Consider the following 14,331-nt stretch of genomic DNA (forward strand, 5'->3'; position numbering starts at 1 on the left):
TTTTTTTTGAGTTTACAGAAGCTTAAGCTACCTCCAGCTGCAAGGAGGACTGAGGTATCTGAACGTCCTGGAAATACCTGGCTCTTCTGCCCTTTCCCTTCGAAGCAGATGGAAAAACAGCCGGGAGTCCCGGGAGCGGAGGGCTGCCAGCAGCCCCTGCAGACTCGCTGTCCCGCGCCTCGTCCCCGCGCGCACGGTTGCCTCCCTCTGCACCCAACTGTAGTTCCTAGGGCCGCACTGCGAGTCCAAACAGGTTGAAAAAAATAAAATCCCTTCCTTTCCCAGGGTTTCAAAGTCGGGCGAGTTGCCTGGTCTGGCTCGGAGCCCTGCAGATAGCGTGGCTGCGAGAGCCGGCGAGCGGCTCCGAGCGAGCCCCGCGCGGGGCCGCAGGGAAGGGGCATCCCGGCGCCGGGGTCCGGCGGGGGCAGAGCAGAGAGGAGGCAGCTCCGCTCCTCCTCCGCCGGCCGCCGCCGAGCAGCGGCACCGCGGCTCCCGCCCGGCTCCCGCTGCTTCTGAAAAAGCATCTGCCTCGGCCTTTCTGAACGGCAAAGTACAAAAGCTTAAAAACAATTAATTACTTTTTAGGTCATTTCAGACAGATGGGCCATTTTCCAAGCATCACAAATTTTCCCAAGTTGAACTGTGTCACCACTACCGTAGCCGAACGCCAGCTTTTTTCTGATTACAGCCGAGCGCAAAGATGACAAATGCAAGAACAAAGGGGAAAACATCCTGTTGGAACAGTACTCCCTGTTTTCTCAGGGTGAGAAAAGTGGAAACGACATTTCAGCAACAAAGCAATGTGATCCTTCGCTGGACTCTTTTTAATCCCCTATCAAAATGCACAACTGGATAGATTTCAGGCTCTGAAGGAATGCAAAATAAAGTGCGGAGGAAAGTGCCGCTAAGCAAAAATATGCAGCTCCATGCTCGCATGGTTCTGGAGTTGACATAAGGATTATCAGCTTTTTCGTTGTTGTAGATACTTTTTTCACCTTTGTAGCATAAAACTTTGGAAAGGAATAAAGGCAGTCATTTTTAATGGATTAAACAAGATGACTGTAGGGAAGCTCTAGCCACTTAAATATTAATAGATCTTCTCAATGTATTAAAGCAAATAATCTTACTGAGTTTCATTTCTCTGGTTCAGCTTTTTTCTATCTAAGTATATGAGATTTTCAAAAATAATCTTTTGCTCAGTTTAATGATTCCTGACTGTTCTACAATAAAGGCAAGTTATAGTTGCTCAGCCCTTGTAGAAAAGATACATACATCTCCTTCCCAGCCCAGTAAATCCTCTTTTCAAAGCAGCCAACAATAAAGTCACTTTGAAATGATGTTTGTTGAGGCTTTTCAGGGCAGAGGTAGATGTTCCCAGGCATTCACAGAGCACCTGGCAAATCAGCTGGGGCCGTTTAAGTTAGTGTCCTTCCCTGGCTGTTGYCACCCCTTCTCCAAAATGCAGCATCCAAACATTTTTCAAAGCAACGTCTGTTCCAACACAAAGGAAAAAAGACTTGGGTAAACCACAGCTCTGATGAAGATCCTCCATAGAGACACTTGCTTCTCCAGGAGCCGACCGCCCCCAGCCACCTCTCCACCACCCACTGGCACCACACCTTACCAACTGGTGCTCTTCCAGCCTCATTTGGAGGAATATTTGGAGGAATATTAAGATTAATTCACTTAAAAAACAAATCAAATCAAAAACAAAAAAAGCAAACTTTGGGCAAGGGAGCAGGGATGGCTGATGGAAACAGGTTGGAAGCAGCAACGTTTCCTTCAGACTTCAGCTGAGCACGTGAAGCGGAGCAGCTMTACCCCTTAGGCTAGCCAGGTTCACTTTGCACTGAGACAGAGCAGGAGCAGGAACATATTTCCTCTGAGGTGGCTTAAGCCATTACAGCTGTTTCAAAAGTAAGTATCTCACTGCAATCTCACCCCTACTTGTAGGCAACCTGAGCCTGCTGAAACATCTGCTTGGCTTTGCCGATCATTTGGCGTGCTTTTGGAAGGTACCAGGTTCTGAAACCTTCTGACAACACCAGGAAAACCATTGCTTTCATTACTCCAATGCATTATGAACTAAACAACCCCAAAAGCCCCATCGAAGGCCTGGGTGACAGTGCAGTCGGATCACAGTGCTGTGCTATCAAGCTGGTACAGAAGGCTCAGGGCAAAGGCATGGCTATTTTTTGCAGAGGCAAAAGCTTCAGCAAATAAACCAGGGATGATAAACCAGGCCAGCAGCAACTGCTGAGACAGCACAGTAAATGAAGGACACCCACTGTACCATTACAGTCATCCCATGGGGAAATGCTGGATGAGCTGGGCAGAATGATGGAAGGGCAGAAGGAGAAATCTTGCAGTTGCAGGGTGAAAGAAGAGACAAAATACAAGAGTGCAGCTCTGGAAACACCAGCAGAGGGAATTGCTGCTTCCTGTTCTCCTGTTTGGGGGATCGGCAGGGAGGAAACCATCCTTGCGGTCTCTGGTTGACTGTTAAAGCTTCATTTTGGTTATACACTGCCACACAATTCCAGCATAGGTTAAGGGACATTAAAAAATTTGAAGTTATGCATTGAAGTTCTCTGACCAACCRTGGACGGCGCCTAAGTGATTCCTTCTGGGACTGGTGGCTAGCTATGGTTCGGACCCTTTGGGTTGCTCCCTTTAAGACAGGACTTAAATAGTGGGATCAAGTAATTCTTTGGCACAATCCTGTCGTTCACAAAGAATGTACAAAAAATGCTGTTTCCCTGAGCRCAGAAAGGAATCCTTTTGTTCCAGATACCCAAAAGACACTTAACTGCTTCCAGTGCTTATCCTGAATGAAGGGCCATCAGCTCCAAGGAAATTTCACTGGACTTTATAGCAGCGCTCCCTTCCCCCACCCTCTCCCCCCAGCCCTCTCTTGTCTCCTGTTGTCTCTGGTTTGCCTGTTGTCTTCTCTGGCTCCTTAGCTTCCATACAGCCCATCCTAAGGAAAACCAAAATTTCAACGTGAGCTAAGCTTAATTATTTACAAAAATTTGTTTCACCAGGATGTTTTCACTTCACCCCTTCAAAACAGCACTATTTTCATCCAAATCTACCATGATGTTTTTATTTCTTCCAGCTAAAAYCTCAAGGTTCTGCCTCAAGGATTCACAACTAAATGCGGCAGTTTGGTGTTTTCTGAAGAGCTGAGCCTGTAGAGTCAAGTCACCAATGACATACAGAGCGGTGTAGTATTGGTAGGCTGTATTCCTCCCTAGTGCTTTGTTATGCTATTTGCAAAGTGCCAAGGAAAGTGTTCAAATCCTGTCCCAGGTCTGCACAGGGCTCACCATAAAAMCTGGAGAGATCTGCCAGGGCAGCCTGGCCAGAAATATTCTGCCCATGCATTCAACAGTATATCGCACACTAACTCTGATTCTGAAAACTTCAGCTATAGCATGGAAACAGCAGTAACATCATCCTTTTTTTTTTCAGGTCTATATGTTCGACCCCCTTGCAAGTTATTYATGCCTGGCAAAAGAATGATCTACTGAGTTAGCATGTGCTTATAGCAAGCAGATGGACACATCCTGGCATACTTTCTACCAGTGTAGTCCTGGTTAAGCTGGGCGGCATAGGAAACATGCCGTAGAGTTGTCCTTCGACTTGCTTCTTGACAGATGCCAGTACAAAAGCAGAAGCTTGAGATTTGGCATTTGATTAAAAAATCTATGTGAACAAAGCGGTATTAGGCAGGATGGTTAACACACATCGAGTTCTTGGAGTACTACTGAGATGAGAGGAAGGACCTCAGCTGAGTGTATTATTTAACAGCAAGCAGCAAAAAATAAAAGACCACAAAGAGAATAAAACAGGAAATTGCAGTAATGGGGATGGGGTGTAACTGCTGTGGGAGTGAGGATTTCAGAAGAAAAATGGCAGGAACAACTCTGGCAGCCTTCCACAAATGATATGCAGGCTCCTACACCCGATGACACGGGAGGAAAAAATAAGGTTATGTTCAAGGATGAGTTCCCAAGACCTCAACTACACACACACACACACACACACACACACACACACACACACGTGCGCACACGACTAACAAAGAGGAGATAGCAAAGCCAGAGATGGCTTCTGAAACTAGAAGGCATTAAGTTTTTTAATAGCCAAAACATATGTAGAAACAGAAGATGAGAGTCCAGAAATGTATAGTGTTGTGCATTAGGTACGTAAGTATAAGGCTGAGATTTGAGGCTCCACATGAAAACTCTCTACAAGAGAATATGAAGTTATATAAGCAGAGGAGGAGGCTTACAGATGAAACCTGAGGTACTTTACAACAAAAAGAGAAAAAGGAGGACATAAAGTCTCCCAAAGAAATGAACAGAGAAGGGCTAGACAGAAATTGCATTAGCAGAGCAGGCAGCTGGGGACACAATCCTCTGTCCCCCTCACAGGCGACAGAAAGGTGCATCTGCAATAGTGGAAAGGCTCACACAGGGCCAGAAAACAGGTGCTGAGCCTGCCTGCTTTTTTTTATATTTTTACTTTCTTTTTATCTGATCTTTCACATACAGCACCAGCAGCTGGGATTTCTGAGCATTTCTCCACACTTGGGAACAATATCACTATCTGGAAATAAGAGGCCCGCTAGGACAARTGACCATTTACCACGAATCTTTCTTGTGGAATTTAATCAGGATGCAACAGCAAAATATTTCTCTCGTTTTCATAGAGCCCCTCTACTTCTGCATATGTATTTATTTACGTTTCTTGGTGTACTGAAGCAACAGTTTCCCTGTTCTCCACCGCTCTAGATGCGTGGTGCGCACACCTTTTGTGGGCTTGAAGGCAAAGGAGGGCTGTGAGATCACCGGCTCTGACGCCTGGTAAACACGGTCGCCGTTGCCCCCTGCAACAAGCCCCCAGGAAGGACCTGCAGAGGCAGGTGACGCCGCCGGCGCCCTGGCTCCGGCTTTGCACAGCACAAGGCACAAGGTTGCAGGTCTGTTGGTAGCAACAGGCCTTATTCCRTTTGCCTGAGTGACCCATCAGTTTGGTGAAGGACCAAAGTGAGCAATGGGAAAGGGTGCAGGAGTCTGGAGACCCTGCRAGGAGCCATCTCACACTGCCACGTTTCCCAGACCTCTAGGAAGCGTTCGTTACCTCCACCTCCCGCTCAGCRCGTGCCGGTGGATTACATCCAACAGCCAGGATTAAGCCTGCAACGGGAGCGCGGTTATTAGCAGCTACAACTTGCAAGACTGRTGCTAACGTATCTTTAGCTATCTGGCACTCAAACTCAGCTGGCATCCTATAGGCGTAGCTGGAGACCTCCTCGCTGCAGTGACTTCAAACTCACAGGTGAACCATCATATCATGTCCTCTGAAGCRAGTCAAGATTTGCAGAACTTACATTGCTATCCAGATGGAATAGTGACTTGTTCCCTTAACACCCGACACAGGCCAGCAAACATTTATATGGCTTTGGGCTTCAGGAGAAACTCCTCCTCAACCCCAAAACTTCTGCAGCTGTCTCTGCATGGCTCTGCAGGCCACGTGCACCCAGCCCCTGTTCGAGGCAGGGTCGGCCTCTTCTTTTTTTTTTTATCTCTTTTTCCTTTTCAGCGCCCCAGCGCTCTTCCCCATACGCAGCCAGGCCTCCCTCCCCGCACGTTTAGTGAACCTGTACGTGCTGCACCACCGCCAYAAATTCCTGCAAGGGTGTTACAAGGGAGGGGGGAAGGGGGCCGCGGCACCGGGGAGAGCTGCCGAAAGAGCCCTGGCACCACGCTGGCGCCGCGGTCTGCCAGGCAAAAGGAGCAAGTACCTGCTCCGTAACAGAAAAGCCCTGTTGCACTGGTTTTGCACTGGACACGTGAGCAAACCGCTTCGACTTGCAGAGCTCGGCTTCTCCGGCGCGGGCTGGAGGGCTGGAGGGCAATAAGGAGCGGTTTGCAGAGCGTGMAGGGCCTGATGCAGGCTGAAATGGAGCTTCCCTCGATCATCAGTAATTAGAAGCAAATCAGGATAAAAATTGAAACAAATCAGAAGCGAAGGAGGCTGAGAAAAAGGACCCAGTGATTAATATCCCAAAATCAGACTTACCAGAATTATTACAATTCCCATCACACAGAGGAGAACTACAAAGGATGAGCTGCTTTATTAACTCCATATTACCTGGGGTCTCTGCTCGGTGCYTTGCACCTGTGGCACAGGGAGTTAGGAAAGGTTAACAGACCCTTGAGGTGTCACTACTCTGATTAAAGAAATTCATATATTTGCCTTGGAAAAAAGGCTTAGGTAGAAATGCCTGTTATGGGAACCTTATTTAGACAGATTGCCTTTAAGCCCAACGCTTTACTGATGAAGGTCTAGACAGTGCAAATTTTAATATAAATCAAAACTCATAGTTACCTATCCCCATAACGCTAACACTTTAGTAGGTAAATACAAACAAAACACGATCACCTTTACTTGTGTCTGAACTGGGTGCCAGTTTTAACATCGCTATAAGGTAACCAAATAGGAAAGGTAGTTTATACTAAAAAAAGATTAAAAGAGAAGGCCAGCTTCATGATGCAAAACAAGCTATAATAGATCCACTATATCTCTGCGCACTAAATAAAAGCCTCTACTTGGATGCTGAACCAGAGGGCTTCCAGCACCGCCCCCGAACGCATGCGGAAAGAGCTTGCACCTTGCCCTGGGCCAAAATACACTGATGCTACTTCAGAGCCTCCCTTGGCTTGCAATTATATTTATATTGTAAATAGATTTACTGAAGGCCGCCGTAACAAGCTAGAGAAAGCACAGGGTGGAAGGGAAGATGCTCCTACCGTACCAGCGGTTCTTTTCCCTGCATGGCTGAAGGCGGCGGGGAGCGGGCGCGCGGCCGCGGCGCGGGTGAAGTCAGGGCGCAGCTGCCCGCCCCGGACAATGGCCCCATTGGCACCGGGCTCCGAACACAGGCGCTGCTTTCATCCGGGCTTCACACCCACACGTGTGACCCCCCGCCTGAAATGACTCTTTGGAAAGGGTCCCCCCGCCCCGGGCTGGAGGTCTGGTTTTCAATGCACCCTGCTGATGCACTTGCTTCATCTTTGCTTTTTTTTTTTTTGCCTTTTGGCCGCGGATGCCTCGGGAGAGGTCATGTGCACATAACAAGGYGGCAGGCGTTCTTTGAATCGTTTAATAGAGCTGCTCAGTTATGGATAGGCTTATTTTCTTCGCTTTCAAAATCCTTCACCAGGATTTACAAACCGGGGTGCTTTCATCTGTGTTTAGGAATTTAAATACAAAACCAGAGGACTCTAACTTCCAGTGTGGTGTATTGAGCCCTCCTACGTCCAAGCTCAGGCCACCTTTGCTGGAGTGCATAGAGGCTCAGCTTCAAGCATCCGGATAAGAACCATCAAAGCCCTTGGAGTTTTGGTGGATTTGTGGAAGAAAAAACATTTCCTAATCAATTCCTGTACTGGGAATGCGATGCTTGAAGTATTTTAAAAGCTTTCTATTTGACTGGATATAAAATAGAAGCTGTCATTATTTAGCATACATGAAATCCAGATATTTCTACAGCTAGGCTAGAGGGGTGAAAATGGAGCTTATTATCCTTACGCTGGAATACTGTAGCAAACAGACGGCAGCTGTGGCAGGTAAAAGAAAAGTCCTTTACAATGACTCTTTGTTACACTATAGGGAARGTTGATAGCGAAACATGTCATTAAGGTTAGCCAACGTTTTCCATTGGAAGATCTTAATTTCTTTGTTTATAATTCTGACCAGCTAACATTTCCACTGAGCATTTTCACACCAGAAAGACTGGGGTTATTTTTAATCTATTTTTAATTTAATGAAAAACGTCACCTGTATTTGAGAACAAGACAAAGGAGGAATAGTTTGCTACCCTCATGTTAAAACTATTCCTCTGTCCTTTCCATAAACACACCTAGGGCTTACACACCCTGGAGCACTGSATTGAATTTTGGCAGATGGGGAAGAATGATCTTTAAGTGAACATGTTCCTCCATCCCTATGAAATTCCAGCCAGATTTAGTCCAGTACGATATATTTGGTCCTATAAGAAATCCTTGGGTATGCGCAGCACTTTGTGCAACTCGTTTACGCTCAACGGCTGAGCTGCCTGAAGGTCAGCCTCACCGGGTGAGGACACCCTGCCAGGCCTCAGGTTGGTTTTGAGCACAAAGCCCATGTCCACAGCAAGGTGAGCACCTTCGTGCCTGCTGGCAGAGGGGACGCCTCATCCCCCAGCAAATTCTGCCCCAGCCCCTAAACGAAATCCTCTCAATCCATTCACCCTTCATCTGCCCTGTTCCCCAAAACTCCTTCCCTTACCACCAGTTCTTCAAGAAGTTCATGTTGAAAAGGAGGATGAAATCAGAGTTTTGATGAGCTGCTGCTCGGCAGCTGATGCTGTATGATTTCAGATATTTTTGCATGTCAGATCGAATAATTTCAGACACAGATCCAATGACAGTTATGTAAACACTAAATATAAGCAATATTTTTTAACTTAAATATTTTGYAATGTCTAGAAGCAAAGCAACTGAGCATCTTAATAACAATAGCAAGAGAGCAAACAAAGCGTGGAAGGAGAAGAAACAAATGCACAAGCTGACGTATGGTCTCCCCACCTCATCGCAGGCTGTTCTCAGCATTGTGCTTTATCATATTGGGTTGAATCCCCTTTAAAAGAGGAAGCCTCTCACTTCCCTTAGAAGCTAATAGGCAGCATGTCAGGTCATTGAGAACATACTTTCYTTTGATCCCTATCTAATTTTAATCTAATTTTTCAAATTTTTCATTTCGGCTTATCACTTCTAATTATTTCYTAACAAGGCCAAATATTTCTACAGTTCTACAACAGAGGGGGCTTGAATTCATTGTCACAAGTGTTATGCTGAATAAAGACATTTTTACATAACCAACTGAATACTTTCAGTGTTTATGCAGTATCAATATCTGGAGAATATCACAAGCTTCCCCATTTCAGTCTCCCTAGCGGTACCTAACATTATTTAGTATTTCCCAMTATATCCATTATGATGTATAAACATTTTAGTAGACATTTTCCCCTGTTTAACAGCGCAGCATTTTCAGTCATATGGCTATCTACTTCTTTGAGTCATCCTCTATTAAAATAAATCTTAGCCAGCTCTTTCCTGTTCTGTATAAACAAACTGAGGACATGCAGCAAAACAGATGCCTGCTGTCTCTATATGTCATTGGGGCTCGACTTAGATGCTTCTTCTGAAGAACTAACTAACATGAACAAATACGCTTCCAAGGGCGGAAAACACGGTGGAGAAGCTGCTGGGAGCACCCCACAGCCCGGCCCGGCGGTGGGCCAGAAGGGCACAGGGCAACATCGCCTTCCCCTCGCAGACACCGGCAGGGAAGCCAGTGTCCGTCCTTGAGCGCCCTAAGGCAGGCGAAGGGCTTTTGTCATGGATTTCTGCCCCTAAACACACCCTTTAGGTATGGGGCACCTGAGGAGCTTGTTCTGGGAGCACTGGAGAAAGTGTGTTTAGGTATCAAGGTCTGTTCTAGATATTAGTAATGTGAGGCTTTTAGGGCCATTTTTAAAATTTAAAGTCCAACTATTCATTCTGAGGAGGTCTTCCAGCTTCCTTCTCCTACCCATCCAGGCAGTTGCTCACCAAACTTTTAAACAGTTTGGTGGGGGGTTTGCACTGCCACTACCACTATGGCTTTTCTAAAAGCAGTGGCTCCAGCTGCATTTTATCAAACATCCACTCCTGGCAACATATCCTCAGTGAGTGATGGTCAGAGCTATTGGATCTACTTTCAGGACTTAGCTTTAGGCAAGAGTGAGGCAAAGGCTCCTTGGACCAGGGAAATGCTGGACATGCACAGGAACATAATTTTTACACGTAGGAAATTTTCAGGTGTGAAAAGAAGGTATTTCCCATTTTAAGGAGCAACCCAACAGGACAGACAGTGGATTTTAAGTTTTGGATGAGAAATTTAAAATCTACTGAAGACTTACTTTTATTATGCAAAACCTTCAAAATATCCAGTCTAATGAAAAACAAAGCTACAGATTTCCAAATATGCTATATACAGAGATTACAAATGAGGAACTTGATTGTGCAAGAAATGCATTGACTTACTGATGGGCATAATTTCATGCTTTCGTATATAGCTTGACTAAAACAATAAAAATTATTCCTCCTGTTTCAGGATTCAGAATTTAAGGAAATGGTAGTGTGTAGGACTGAATTCTGCAGCAACCTAGCAGAAAAGATTATACGGTCTCATTTTAAAACAGATATTCTCATCAGAATCAGAAATCAAGGAGTCYGAACATCTCTTGATCTTGTGAAATCAGAGGGAATAGCTATGTCCCCAAATCAGTCCATGTGTTGGATACCTATATATGGATTTCAGGACCTAACATTAAGATCCTATTTTTGAAAGCAGTGTTTACATATGCCCCAGCCTGCTAGAAATAAAGGTCTTTTCAACATTACTCCTTTAAATCCTTTCATTTTCTACATTCATTTTTAAACAGTATAGCTGCAAATGAATTCATCAGAAAGTTATACTGGCAGTTGAACGTGCCATGGAAAATATGAAAAACAGCACAAAAAGCAACCACAAAAAATAGCATTTCAAAGAAATTGCACTGTTGATAGCCATAAATAGGAGGAGATTGTGACTTACAAGAAACATATAACCCTTCCTACTATTAATCTGTTCCATATTTGATGATTGAGAGTGAACTACAGTTGAAAAATATCCCAGGGGATTACTTAATGTACTGCCTCGTCCAACCATCCATCCCCTGCAAAGTACAACCTCATGCGGTTTTGCTTCATTAGGAGCTCCTCTGCAGCTCCCATGCCCCAGCTCAGTTTCACCTCCTGCAAACAGGTTTGAGCATGAAGAAATGGCTTCTGTGGCCAGAGCCGCACAAAAACATGTAATTCTGTACAAGCATTATTCCAAGAGCTGAGTTAATGGAAAAAACATATTCTGTCCGACTACCTTCTAGGCATGGCTGCAGTTACCCCTTCTGAAATCTGAAGGTGCTGTATCTCTAGCTTTGCTTTGGCATGCTTTCCTTTTCTTAAYTCCTAGTTTACAGTATTAAAGCTGCACAACGGCTTTCCTCAAACTCCAGAGTTTACTACTTCTGTTCAAAAATGATTTTACTGCCATGAAACACTGGTTGATTTTCTTTTTCCACAACACAATTTGCCCACCAGAAGGGATGCCTTAGTATTCTTTATCCTCAGTTTGTTCAAAAACATGCCTTCACTTTGAAAAATCATCAGATCCAGAACTTCTGGCAAGGACTTCTAAAGAGCCTCTGGCAAAAATTTAATGCTCTCCTCTTGAGCTCTGTTAATGATAGCATATGAGCCTATAAGCAGCTATAAAATAGAACAGCTTTACAAACCTGAACCAGCTTAGGATCTACCTCCTCAAGGGTATCTACTGGAGTGAGTTGGGATGAAAGAGAATTGACCATAAACTGGAGTTGTGAGAAACGTGTGCAGGGAAACAGAGTGTGGATACGTGAGGAACAGTAAAGATCATTAACTAAAGTTTAGTTCTCCTCTGATGAGCACAAAAAGGCTCTATGTGAGCTGAAGGGTTCCACCTGGACGGTACAAACCTGCCGAGATAGCTCAAGTCCCTTATCCCTTGGACCATCACTCAGGGCACTCCAGATCTAGGATAAGGTCAAAGGGGGACTGTAGGGGAGAGTGGAATATCGCTCACATCAGATAGAAGGTATTTCTTGTCTCTAAAACTGATATCATGACTTCTTTATCTACTTTATCGATTTTAACATTGTTTTCTMTGCTTTTTAACTTTCTCCTCTCACGCCAGCTTTCCTGCCCCAACCTAATCCCAATACCCTATCTTGAACACCGTTTTTATAATCTAATGCAAAGTGAAGTCCACACCTCGCTTTGAAATTCCTGGTCTCATACAGTATGTACAAACTCTACATCATGAATAATATGTCCAAATTTCCTAAATGGAACAGTAACTCACAAATTTTAACAAGGGACCAAATTAATAAAAAACCTTCAAAAGATCTGACATGCTTATGCCACAAAAGGGACCACTGCAAATTTCAAGGCTGCTCTTGTATGCTACAGAAAACCCCATACTGAAAGAAAGCTGTAAACATTTGAAGAGAGATTATTTCACTAGGAACCAGGAATATGCCAAGAACATTAAAAGAATAGATGAAACAATATGATAGCTGCAAAAAACCCTACAAAAGGTATCATTTTAACCAAATATAATGTGACCTTTGCTTTTTTGCTTCAGTGCAGCWGGTTATGGAGTCCTTCTGTTACCTGGTTCTTGCCCTATCCTTGGTGGGTTCCTTTCCTCCTGTTTCTCACCAAGCAACACATCCACCCTCCAGGTACGCCAGGGCTCTTCCCAGTCCCCTACTGTAACCTCATCTCTCCCCTGACAACTCTTCAATGTCTTTCCTAGATGGGATGATAAAAGCCCTACGGTATAAGTCACTTTAAAAAAGATAGGACAAAATACTTATGAGTATCCTATAGGGAAAAATCATTCTTTGTTTTCTGCCAAGAGTAATGCACTGGATAGTATAACTCCRTAGGTGAATGTAGCCAGCATCTCACCCCAAATGTAGCCACAAATACTGTCAACCMCGGAGAGCTGAGGAGTGTGGAAACTCCAGAAATGGTTAAGAGATGAAGGGGTGATGATGACCTCCAAGGGGCCAGCTGCAGCTCAGGCACTGGGAGCACAGATGGATTCACAGGTCACAAGACTAGAGCAGCCTTCAAAGCATGGCAAAGGATTTTTACCACCTGGCTGCCTTTGTGCCAGCAAGGCCCTGCTTTTTGTCCCAGGACTTTGGCATGGCTTGTGCTTTGCACACAACATTTGTAGCTCAAGATCAACAGATTAGCCACCATTACACTGGTTTCTGATGTTCATAAAGGCCAAGGTTTACAGTCAGAAAGTAATACAAAGATAGTAATAAATGCAAGAGAACTTAAAAATATGGAAGCTTTTAGAGGGTAGCAGGGATTTTTTTTTTCTTAAGAAAAAAACAAAAACAAAGACTTTCTTATTTCTCATCAACTTCCACTGGAGTATAAAAGCCAATTCAAGTGAACGGACAAGCCACACTTGAATCTCCAATCCAAGCCTTTTTGATCTGCCTTCTGAGCTCCAGTCTGAACAGACAGTTGATCACAGGGATGGCCACTCCTGCACAAAATGCATCAGCTCTGGGGACAAAACAGAGTTTTGGCCTCTGCAGAGAGGAGCACCCTGAGAAGAGAAGGCTCTTGAACACAGATGAACCAAGATATCTGACTTGAATTTCACGTCTAACTACTTGAGACTTATAATGTGACTCCAGTTTATTTGCAAAGCTTGGTTTATATTCCTGCTTATAATTTACGTTCTGCTTTTGATTCCTTGGAACATCTGTGTCCTTTTTCCAGACCCCCCTGCACGGTTTTATTCACTAAAGCTTTTAGAGTTTTGTTTTCATTCTAATGTTTTTGCCATCTAAATTGTTTTTTATTATGATGTACATCACACTGAGTGCTCTGGCAGCCTGTGAGGGGTGTCTTCGAAGAAGAATAAATTATGAGCATTAATAACAAAGCATAAAGCTTTTGAACATTTGCTTTCAACGTGGAAGGATTYTCTTTCATATGGGAATTATGTGGAGGATTTATTTGTAGGGGGACTTTTTTCTATTATTAAGATCTAACAAAGCAGTATTTTATTGAAGAGTTTTTGCTTTTTACTTGTTCACTCTGTCACGGTTGTTGCAAAGCTCTGCTGCTGTTTCTCATTTTGCTGCAAGGTACCTCTGTGCACATGAAGTCTACCCTGTGCGAATTTAGCTTTTAAGTTTTCAGTTACATGCATGTGTTAGAGTGGGGTTGTTTGGGCTTCTTTTGTGGAGAAAGATTAAGGTAAGGACRTGGAAACCAGGGGAAAGGTAGTTCTATAAAATAAATCCAGCTATCCACTCTGTAAACACATAGCAACCAAATACACAAGTTATGACAAATTAGTTGCTTGTGTTCATAACTGGGTTCAGGCTAAAAAGCAAGAGCACTATAAGCACGGGTTACAACATTTATTTGGACCTCCTTGAAAAGTCTTCCTTTCAGTAGGCTCAATCCTGCAACATAAGCAATTTAGCTCTCATGAGTAGCTCCATTGACTAAAATCGGGGCCTGGATTTACAGGGTCACCTAAACCAACAGAAGGGTTTTGAATGCAACTTTTTCCCATCAGTCACTTCCCATTATAACCTTTTGCCACCTGGACTCC

This window comes from Rhea americana, unplaced genomic scaffold (assembly GCF_003343005.1).
Source record: "Rhea americana isolate MKP2758 unplaced genomic scaffold, rheAme1 scaffold_0, whole genome shotgun sequence".
Taxonomy (NCBI): domain Eukaryota; kingdom Metazoa; phylum Chordata; class Aves; order Rheiformes; family Rheidae; genus Rhea; species Rhea americana.